Here is a 10,322-nt window from a genome sequence, read left to right as displayed (position 1 = left end):
CGCTTGAGGGCGTCCGAGGTCTTGATCTTTGACCTGGTGAAGTAGTGCTCATCGACGGAGCCTTGGAATACGCTGCGGTGGTGGTTCATCGACGGTGGCTACGCGTACGGCTGCGGCGTGCTCTCGGTGGTGCTCGGGCTGCGCGTGGAGCAGGGCTATACAGGGAGAGAGGCACCAGAGAGTTGGGGGAAGTGAGGGGGAAGGTGCTGGGCGTCTCCGTGGCGCGGATTAGGACGAAGGGGCGGCCTCCAGCGCGAAGCAGGAGGTGGAGGGCTCCGCGGGTGCGCGCGTGTTCGCTCCTGCCTACTGGCAGGAGGAAGACGACGAGCGAGGAGGTAGGTGGGCTGGGCCGGCCACTTGGGCCGCCAGGTGGGCCAGGTGGGTGAGGCCAGGTGAGTGCCAGGTAAGTTTCCCTCTTTTCTGTTTTTTTTTGTTTTCTATTTCGTTTTCTGTGTTCCGATTTAGTTCAGGCACTAAACTATTTTTTTAGCTTCTGAAAATAATCATGTGGCTATGTATAATATATTCAGGGCCACTCACCAATTTTCAGAATTATTGGATTAGTAAAGTAATTATTATGAATATAATCCAATTCAAATAATATAGGATTTAACTCAAAGGCCCAAGATAAATACTTTTGAACCTCCAAAAATATTGGTTTGAATTTTATTCTTGCCAATATTTTTCAAAGCTGAAAAAGAACATTTCCTTGGAAACATTTGAAACAATTTTTAATGTTGATCATTTTTTTTTGAAATGATTTCTGGGGCTCTCCAATTCCCCAATTCAAATTCATTTGAAAAGTTAAACATGATGCACACATGACCAACTAGTCTAGGTCATACCAGAACTAGGGATGTGACAACTCACCCCCACTGAACAAGAATCTCGCCCCGAGATTCAAGACGTGAGGTAAGAGGAAAGGGGGATCACAAAACTATCACAATCTTCATGATCCATTTGCCCTTCTTGAAGATGTTGATTCATTGCACCACCTTGTATCCCGACGTCTTGCTTTGGGAACTACATCCAACATGATAAAGAGAGGAGAAGGAAACTCTAGAAGGATCGATCTTCTCGAAGATTGAACAACTCAGGATTAACTTGCGGAGTGAGACATGGAGACATCTCTCAAGCTGAGACACGAAGCATAAAACTAGAGTGATGGTGTAAGACAGATGACGAAGGTTCACTAGGTAGACAACAATTCCACACTTAAGAAGGTGGTGAACCGTTGTCGACATAGCGAGGAGTTGGGTTGCCATGATAGCATAACGGGGCACCTTAGGGAAGGTGACTTGTAGAAATATCCCCTTAAGTGGCAAAAAGAATTACCTTTGATTCAGAGATCATTGAAACTCTTTATACCAGCCTAAGGCAATTCTCGAGCGATCGTTTGGAGGGGTTCGGTAGAATGGCATACCCGAATTAGAATGGATGATGTGGATTACCTTGTTGAAGACAACACAAGGAATGATTTTGCTTGCGTGTGCTCTCAAGAACTCGATCAATTCCATAATCATCATAGTTCTACCAACATCTATGAAAAGAATGTTAATACAACTACATACTACCATGATGAATAACGATGGAGGATGCAGATGGAAAGTAAGACAACACTTTCTCAGATTTCACCCTAGCAATGCCAAGGAAACAAAATCTGGATGATCGACCGAGAGACATTTAGCACTCTGCTTCTAATGTTCTCCTTGATGTACTAGGTACCATGGTCAATGCTTAAAACATCAACATGGCCATCAAGTAAAGGTCGGACTTCGGAAGCACAAAAATCCATAAGGAACAACTTGTGGAATAAGTCATACCAAATCCTCATGGAGAAGATGGTCGAATTGCTCATTCAAGATACTACAATAATAGATCTTCCGACTAGGTGTGTCGGCCAACATCAACCTTGTCGGGACCTACATCATAGACCTTGGAATAGTTCCAACCATCATATCTGCCTGAGATTCAGATCTGGTTGGTAAAAGGACATTTCAGACAGCATGTCTGGAAAAGGAAATTTGCAACACAAACCGAAGAGATGACGTTGCGAGATTCTCAGGAAAATGAACTACGATAGCAAGCTCCAAAACATGAGCTGGTTCTGCTACAAATATGTGAACAGTTGTCTCAGACAAACATGATCACATGGTAGTCTTACAATAAAACACTACCAATTTCTGGTGGGGAATCCTCATCAAGAATATCAAAGTCCTTGCATAAGGTATACTCTTAAGAAGGAGCTTCTTCTCCTTGAACAAATCAATCAGTGGCTTGGTGTGCTACGGAATACATATGGAGTGGAGGTAATTAATCTACCAAACCATAGTATACTTTGCACATGTTTGACTAATTTGGGATGATTCCAGGGGAAACAAAACAAACCTTTCTCAAATTCATGGTGGCAACTTACACCTAATGCACGTGAACTTGGAGAAGTCACTTCTTTCATCCAAACATATGCTTCATGAGCTAGCATGAAGAAATGCTTTCAAAAGTTTCCAACACTAGCTGGATGTTCAACACAAATCATAGAGGAGACAAAATGCTGCTGATGGGCTCAACAACAAGTTATCGAGATTTCCATGTAAATGGAATTCCATAATTATGTGAACAAGTGATAGTATTGGTCAGACCAAAGGATATAATGGTGTATGCTCGAGGGATCAACCACGAGTAAGACAACATTAAGAACATCACTGGTTCTGATTTGATTTGACGATAGCCCACACTCAAATCGAAGTTTTGACAAGACAATAGATCCAACAACTGACCACGAGGATCAATCGATGAATATATCATCTTTCTTCAACACACACAAACGTGAAGATATCCCTTGGAACGAACTAAACTTGGCTATGCTTTTATCTTCCAACTCTCCAAGTTGTTGTTTAGCTTGACCAACTAGCTCAGGGGTATCCCACACAGATTCTTGGAGAAGGGGTGGTTTACAAGAAACCATCTTGATCACGAACTCAACATAGCGGTCAGGTGACAACCTGGTAATACTTCCGAGAAGATATTCGGAAAATCACAAACCACCGATAGGTTACTAAGCTCGAGAATAATCTTGCTTTTCAGGGCAAGACGATATGATCAACAGAGCAAGGGTTTGAATAATCCTAACTCATTGATCGAAGAGTGCACCGGAAATAAGGACTAGGTAGCACGATCAGTCTTAGAATGATGATTCAAGAACCAACACGCTAAGAATGAAATTATTGTCCTTTAACTACCAAGCAACAAGGTTGCTAGTAGTATTGATTTCACACATCACGATTCACTTGTCGACTCCGGTTGCAACAACACGGGAACCGAGAAATAAATAATGATGGAGAGAGTATCACTGTATCAAGAGTTCATAGGATGGTGTGCAATTCCCATGATATTCTTGATATAAAAATGGTAATACTCCAAGGTGGAACATACCAGAAGATGGGTTGGCACTTTGATCTGCGGAATACAACTGCTTTGACCAAATACTAGATATGGATGAGGTACTGGAGTTTGTTTCTCCTAGTCATTCCGGAATAGAATGGCTTGACGGACCACAAGAGTAATAGGCATCGATGAACGAATGCACGCATACTCTTGACTATCAATTGATAGACGCGGGTCAGAATACAACTAAAGGGGGAACAACTCAAAAGAACATATGACTTTCTGAGTTGTGGATGCATGGATTAGCATGTCGAACGAGTTCAACATATTTCTTCCGGACAACCCATGCGGAAAGGTAGAACTGGCAGAGTCACAACATAGAATCATGAACTCATCCAGAGCTCTAGTTGTGATCTTTTGGTTCAAAAGAACTTCTGCCATAAGCAGTTCATGGTATTTGGAAGAAGGAAATACCACGGACCTCGAGGCTATCGCAAAGGTTACTAATATCCTAAAGGTACGAGCAAACACTATCAACATGAGGCAAGGTGAATCTTGGGCTCAAAAACCCAGGAGTAGAATACCTACTAACTAATAACATCACGAGATGCTTTCGAGAATGATGGCCAGAATCATCACACTGGGAACACAAATCATGGCTAGATTACTAGGTGATACTTTAGACATCTAGGGTCATAATAATAGCTCCAACATAAATGCCGAGACAGAAGAATACCTCAACTCAGCAATTAGTGTGATTAACCTGGCCCAAAAGAACAACGAAACCAGAAGGAAAGGATTTGCAAATGCATCAGACTCTTCAGAAACCTGGGATGACTCGGACAGCATAACTGCTGTAAATGCTCAAAAATATTGGAGACATGCTACAGAAATGGTGGCATAACCACTCAGAAGTAGAATATCAAGGTTTCGAGATCAACAAGTAACATACGGAAGTAGTAGGAACTGAACTGAAACTTAAATCCAACAATCTTATAAGTCTACGGATTAGTAACACGTGATCCTGATAGAAAGAAGAGAAAGCCTAGTTCCTTAACCCCGTAGAGAAGAAGAGGGTGACTCAGATCAGAAGGCATAAGGGATAAGGAGTAAAAAGAGCCTTACGTTCCCAACCACAATCAATTCCCTTATATAACTAAAGAATTTCTAGACTCAATTCGACCAGTTTGGCTTGGTAATCCTACAGGCAGTCAGGCTCTGATACCAAAGCTGTCAGGACCCCGACTCAATGCCACATCGATCTAGCATGTAACACCTCATATCACTTTGCGGCCTCACGCACGGTATCCCCACGGGTGTCGCCTTACCTTTGCCCGAGACCGTTTGCGCCTTTTGGCACACGTATATGATAATGTCACTAGCATCCATATGATAAGGAGCCCGGGCTGACATGGCTAGTCATAAACCCAAAGTGGCACAAACTTACAGGGACAGGCATCCATGACCCAGCATCGAACGTGTCGGTCGTCAGTGAGTGAATCCAGGCTGTAGCACTGGGCTAGCAGGACTCCGGTGAACCGGGCTATAGCGGGCTAACAGGACTCTGGTATTCATCGCGTGACATTTCCCCGAAGGGACAGACACAGGAACGAAGAAGGACACATGCCGGCCAGCCTAAGTGTTCCGGAGCAGTAGCAAGCTACCATGGCTCGATGGAGACACTAGGAGACATTTCCCGGTAATAGGGGCTACTAAGGATAAACAGCTAGATAGTCAGATCACACACATACCAAGCATTTCAATAACATACACACAATATGCTCGATATGTGCAAATACAACATGGCATCACAACATGACTCTACAACTCAAGTATTTTATTCAATAGGCTCCGAGGAGTGAGATATTACAAACATGGGTCTCATGACCCAACAATCAGAGCATACAAGTCAAAACGCAAGCGGAAGCTTAACTTGTCTGAGTACAGACAACTATAAATGAAAAAGGATGAGAAGCCTGACTATCCACCAGATCCTGCCGAGGGCACAAGATCGTAGCTGAGGTAACAAGCTAAACGTCGAAGTCCATGCAGAACTACTAGCAAGACTGAAGTCTCTCTGCAAAAACGTAAAATAGGCAAACGTGAGTACAAATGTACCCAGCAAGACTTACATCAGAACTATCTACATATGCATCATTATCAACAAAGGGGGATGGTGGAGTTTTAACTACAGCAAGCCAGCTTTGACTCGGTGGCTATCCTGAACTACGACTGCAAGTAACTCTTTTGAGGTGGCGCACACGAGTCCACATATTCACCAACCAATACACCACTATGGATCCACTCCCGTCTCCCTACGAGAACACCATCCATAGCACTCACGCTTATCTTGCGTATTTTAGAGTATCCACTTTCACTTGTCTATGAACTGTACAGGCAACCCAGAAGTCCTTTTCCGCGGACACGGCTATTCGAATAGATGATGTTAACCCTGTAGGGGTGTACTTCTTCACACACGCTCTCACCACTTACCGTCGTTTACACGACATGTACTCGGCAACCTTCAAGCGGAAGCCCAACGTGGGTGTCGGCCACGGCCTACCTAAACACTCAAGTCTCTAGTCCAGGTTTATCGCCTATTCGGGTTCCATCCATGAGGAGATCCGGCCGGGGTTTCGCTCACAGCCCCAAACGATGTGAACAGGGTTCCCAAGACACCAAACGGGCGCCCGGTACACCGTGCCACGTGCCTACCGCATCACAGCCCACCCCTCCGGTCAGCACTGCCCACGGCCTCCAGCATACTACAAACACCAGAAACTACTTGCAACTCCTGGACAGAGGACAAGGGTGATCAAGAAGCCGAGAGGGTCCATTGGTTTCGGGCCCAATGCGTGGTAGTATCTGTTTCATGGATCACAAACACAGAACTCAGTTCCTAAGGACGGCTGCAATGAGACAACCCACCATGTACTCCTACATGGCCTCTCACCGCTACCTTTACCAAATCGTGTTCACACGCTTAGCTTACACACCATAGGACATGTTCACACACCTCTAATTCATCCCGAATGAATCAGACCTGACACAACTCTAAGCAATAGCAGGCATGACAAACAAGCATGAATGAGTAGGCACAATAGGGCTCAAACAACTCCTATTCATGCTAGTGGGTTTCATCTATTTACTGTGGCAATGACAGGTCATGCAAAGGATAAAGGGGTTCAACTACCGCGGCAAGTAACAATTGAGTCGTTGTTGTCCTAATGCAGTAAAAGAGAGCAGGAGCGAGAGAGTGGGATTGTATCGGAATGAACAAGGGGCTTTTGCTTGCCTGGCACTTCTGAAGATAATAAATCTCTTCATCGGTGTCATCCATCTCATAGTCGAACCCACGTCTATCGAGAGGGAACAACCACCGGCAAACACAGAAAGAACACAATCAACACATGGCGATATGCAGCAATATGATGCATGCTATGACATGGCAATATGAATGTGTTTTGGGCTAATGCAAGCTAGAACAGATTGAAATGAGTCCATTTGAACCAAAGATTCAAATGCAAACCCATCTTATGAAGTCATATTAGTGCATTAACTTGTTTCACCTAAACAGCAAGGTTATTGTGTTCTAACATGCATGAAACCAGTATAGATGGATATATTGGATTTTTCTGATAATTTTTCATATATAATTTGTTTGATTTGGAGCTACGGTTGATTTTATATGATTTTTAGAAGTTTAGGACATTTTCTGGATTTTTTGATTTATTTTAAATCCAGAAAATCATTTACTACATCAGCATTGCGTCATGCTGACCTCAGCAGGTCAACAGACCCGGTCCAGGTCAAACCTGACGCGTGGGTCTAGCATGTCAGTGACTCAGGCTGGTTAGTCCCACAGACAGGTGGGTCCGGTCAACTACCACGTCAGCCAGTCAACTCTGACGCGTGGGTCCGCTAGTTTTGTTAACTAAACTAACTTAAAACTAATAGCGGTTTAATTAGGTAGCAGGGCCCACTGTCAGTGTCCAGGGAGTGGGGTTAATTAGCGTGTTTAGCTGTTAAAGATGTTGCCACGTCAGCCCGCCGGAGTTTAACCGCCGGTGACGTCAACCGACGACGGAGGCACGCCGGGACGGCTGCTCCGGCGCCCATTCTACGCGCGGAGGGGTTCTACAGGGAGCTCGCGCTCGTGCGCATCCAATGGAGCAAGCCAGAGGAGCTAGGGTTAGCTGTGGCGTCGGCAGCTAGCGGACAGGAACGGAGGAAGCGAGCATATAGGGAGGAGCAGGAGCTCACAGCGCTTCGGACGGAGCCAGCGGCAAGGGCGGGGACGCACTGGAGCCCGCGAATCCATGGCGGCGAGCAGCGGGCAGAGGCGATGAAGGCGAGCCCGATGGCGTCGCTTGAGGGCGTCCGAGGTCTTGATCTTTGACCTGGTGAAGTAGTGCTCGTCGACGGAGCCTTGGAAGACGCTGCGGTGGTGGTTCATCGATGGTGGCTACGCGTACGGCTGCGGCGTGCTCTCGGTGGTGCTCGGGCTGCGCGTGGAGCAGGGCTATAGAGGGAGAGAGGCACCAGAGAGTTGGGGGAAGTGAGGGGGAAGGTGCTGGGCGTCTCCGTGGCGCGGATTAGGACGAAGGGGCGGCCTCCAGCGTGAAGCAGGAGGTGGAGGGCTCCGCGGGTGCGCGCGTGTTCGCTCCTGCCTACTGGCAGGAGGAAGACGACGAGCGAGGAGGTAGGTGGGCTGGGCCGACCACTTGGGCCGCCAGGTGGGCCAGGTGGGTGAGGCCAGGTGAGTGCCAGGTAAGTTTCCCTCTTTTCTGTTTTTTTTTGTTTTCTATTTCGTTTTCTGTGTTCTGATTTAGTTCAGGCACTAAACTATTTTTTTAGCTTCTGAAAATAATCATGTGGCTATGTATAATATATTCAGGGCCACTCACCAATTTTCAGAATTTTGGATTAGTAAACTAATTATTATGAATATAATCCAATTCAAATACTATAGGATTTAACTCAAAGGCCCAAGATAAATACTTTTGAACCTCCAAAAATATTGGTTTGAATTTTATTCTTGCCAATATTTTTCAAAGCTGAAAAAGAACATTTCCTTGGAAACATTTGAAACAATTTTTAATGTTGATCATTTTTTTTTTGAAATGATTTCTGGGGCTCGCCAATTCCCCAATTCAAATTCATTTGAAAAGTTAAACATGATGCACACATGACCAACTAGTCTAGGTCATACCAGAACTAGGGATGTGACAGCTCAAACCCTAGCCACGGACGGCCGCCGCGACGAAATCGGCCAGTTTTTGAAAACACCGTAAAAAATTCAAAAAAATCAAAAAAATGGGAGACCTCCGCGTCACATCATGAAATGTGGCCTACCAACTAGCAAAAATACTAAACTTGCAATACCGGCGTTTTCTTGAAAAAGTGTTCTCAAAAACGACCTACCATGAACGAAGATTCATGGCTATCAAGACAAACTAGCAATGATATGACTGCATCCGTTGAATAGTTTTTGATAATATGCCCAAATTTGGCGCATGCTTCTGTCTTGTGATGGCAAACAAAGTTGCCAAAGCGAGGTTCCAACTTGTTTATCAAAAAAAACATTTTTCATTTTTTGAATGCTAAAGACATGCGTTTTTCGTGAAGCGGCTAAAAGGAGGGTCACCCCAAACAGCGCCATTCCATGTCTATCTCAAAGTAGACCCTATTTTACGGACGGTCGCCAAAAAGCATGCATTTCCGACCCTCGTAGCTACTCCCGGCAATTCAGACCACCTTCGGCCGATTCAGCTGGAACCGGCTGGAATTTGAATTGCGGGTCCTCCATGGCTTGCCCGTTATTTTCACTAAAAATCATTTTTAGCTTCACAGGTAGGCATTTCATCACAGAATTGACAACAGATTTGCACGGCTCAAACCCTAGCCACGGACGGCCGCCGTGACGGAATTCGCCGGTTTTTGAAAACACCATAAAAAATTCAAAAAAAAACAGAAAAATGGGAGACCACCGCGACACATCATCAAATGTGGCCTACCAACTAGCAAAAATACTAAACTTGCAATACCGGCGTTTTCTTGAAAAAGTGTTCTAAAAAACGACCTACCATGAACGAAGATTCATGGCTTTCAAGCCAAACTAGCAATGATATGGCCGCATCCGTTGAATAGTTTATGATAATATGCCCAAATTTGGCGCATGCCTCCGTCTTGTGATGGCAAACAATGTTGCCAAAGCGAGGTTCCAACTTGTTTAACAAAAAAAAACGTTTTACATTTTTTGAATGCTAAAGACATGTGCTTTTCGTGAAGCAGCTACAAGGAGGGTCACCCCAAACGGCTTATTCCATGTTTATCTCAAAGTAGACCCTATTTTATGGATGGTCACCAAAAAGCATGCATTTCCGACCCTCATAGCTACTCCCGGCAATTAAGACCACCTTCGGCCGATTCAGCTGGAACCGGCTGGAATTTGAACTGCGGGTCCTCCATGGTTTGCCCGTTATTTTCATTAAAAATCATTTTTAGCTTCACAGGTAGGCATTTCATCACAGAATTGACGACAGATTTGCACGGCTCAAACCCTAGCCACGGACGGCTACCGCGACGAAATCAGCCGGTTTTTGAAAACACCGTAAAAAAATTAAAAAAAATCAAAAAAAAATGGGAGACCACCGCGTCACATCATCAATTATGGCCTACCAACTAGCAAAAATACTAAACTTGCAATACCAGTGTTTTCTTGAGCTACTCGGTATGATTTTAACCATGACTTCTACAAAGTTTACAAAAAAACCCTATTTTTTTCTTCCCCCAAACCCAAAAGAATCCCCCCCCCCACACCAAAATTTTCCCTCCACCAAAATTTCCCTCTCCCAAAATTTCCCTCCACTCCCTCCACTCCCTCTCCCACTACCAGGCAGGTCCCACCACTCCCTCTCCCACTAACACGCGGGATC

The sequence above is a fragment of the Triticum dicoccoides genome, chromosome 5B (genome assembly GCF_002162155.2).
Source record: "Triticum dicoccoides isolate Atlit2015 ecotype Zavitan chromosome 5B, WEW_v2.0, whole genome shotgun sequence".
Lineage (NCBI taxonomy): Eukaryota > Viridiplantae > Streptophyta > Magnoliopsida > Poales > Poaceae > Triticum > Triticum dicoccoides.
The sequence above is the reverse complement of the archived record's forward strand: the minus strand, read 5'-3'. Positions refer to the sequence as shown.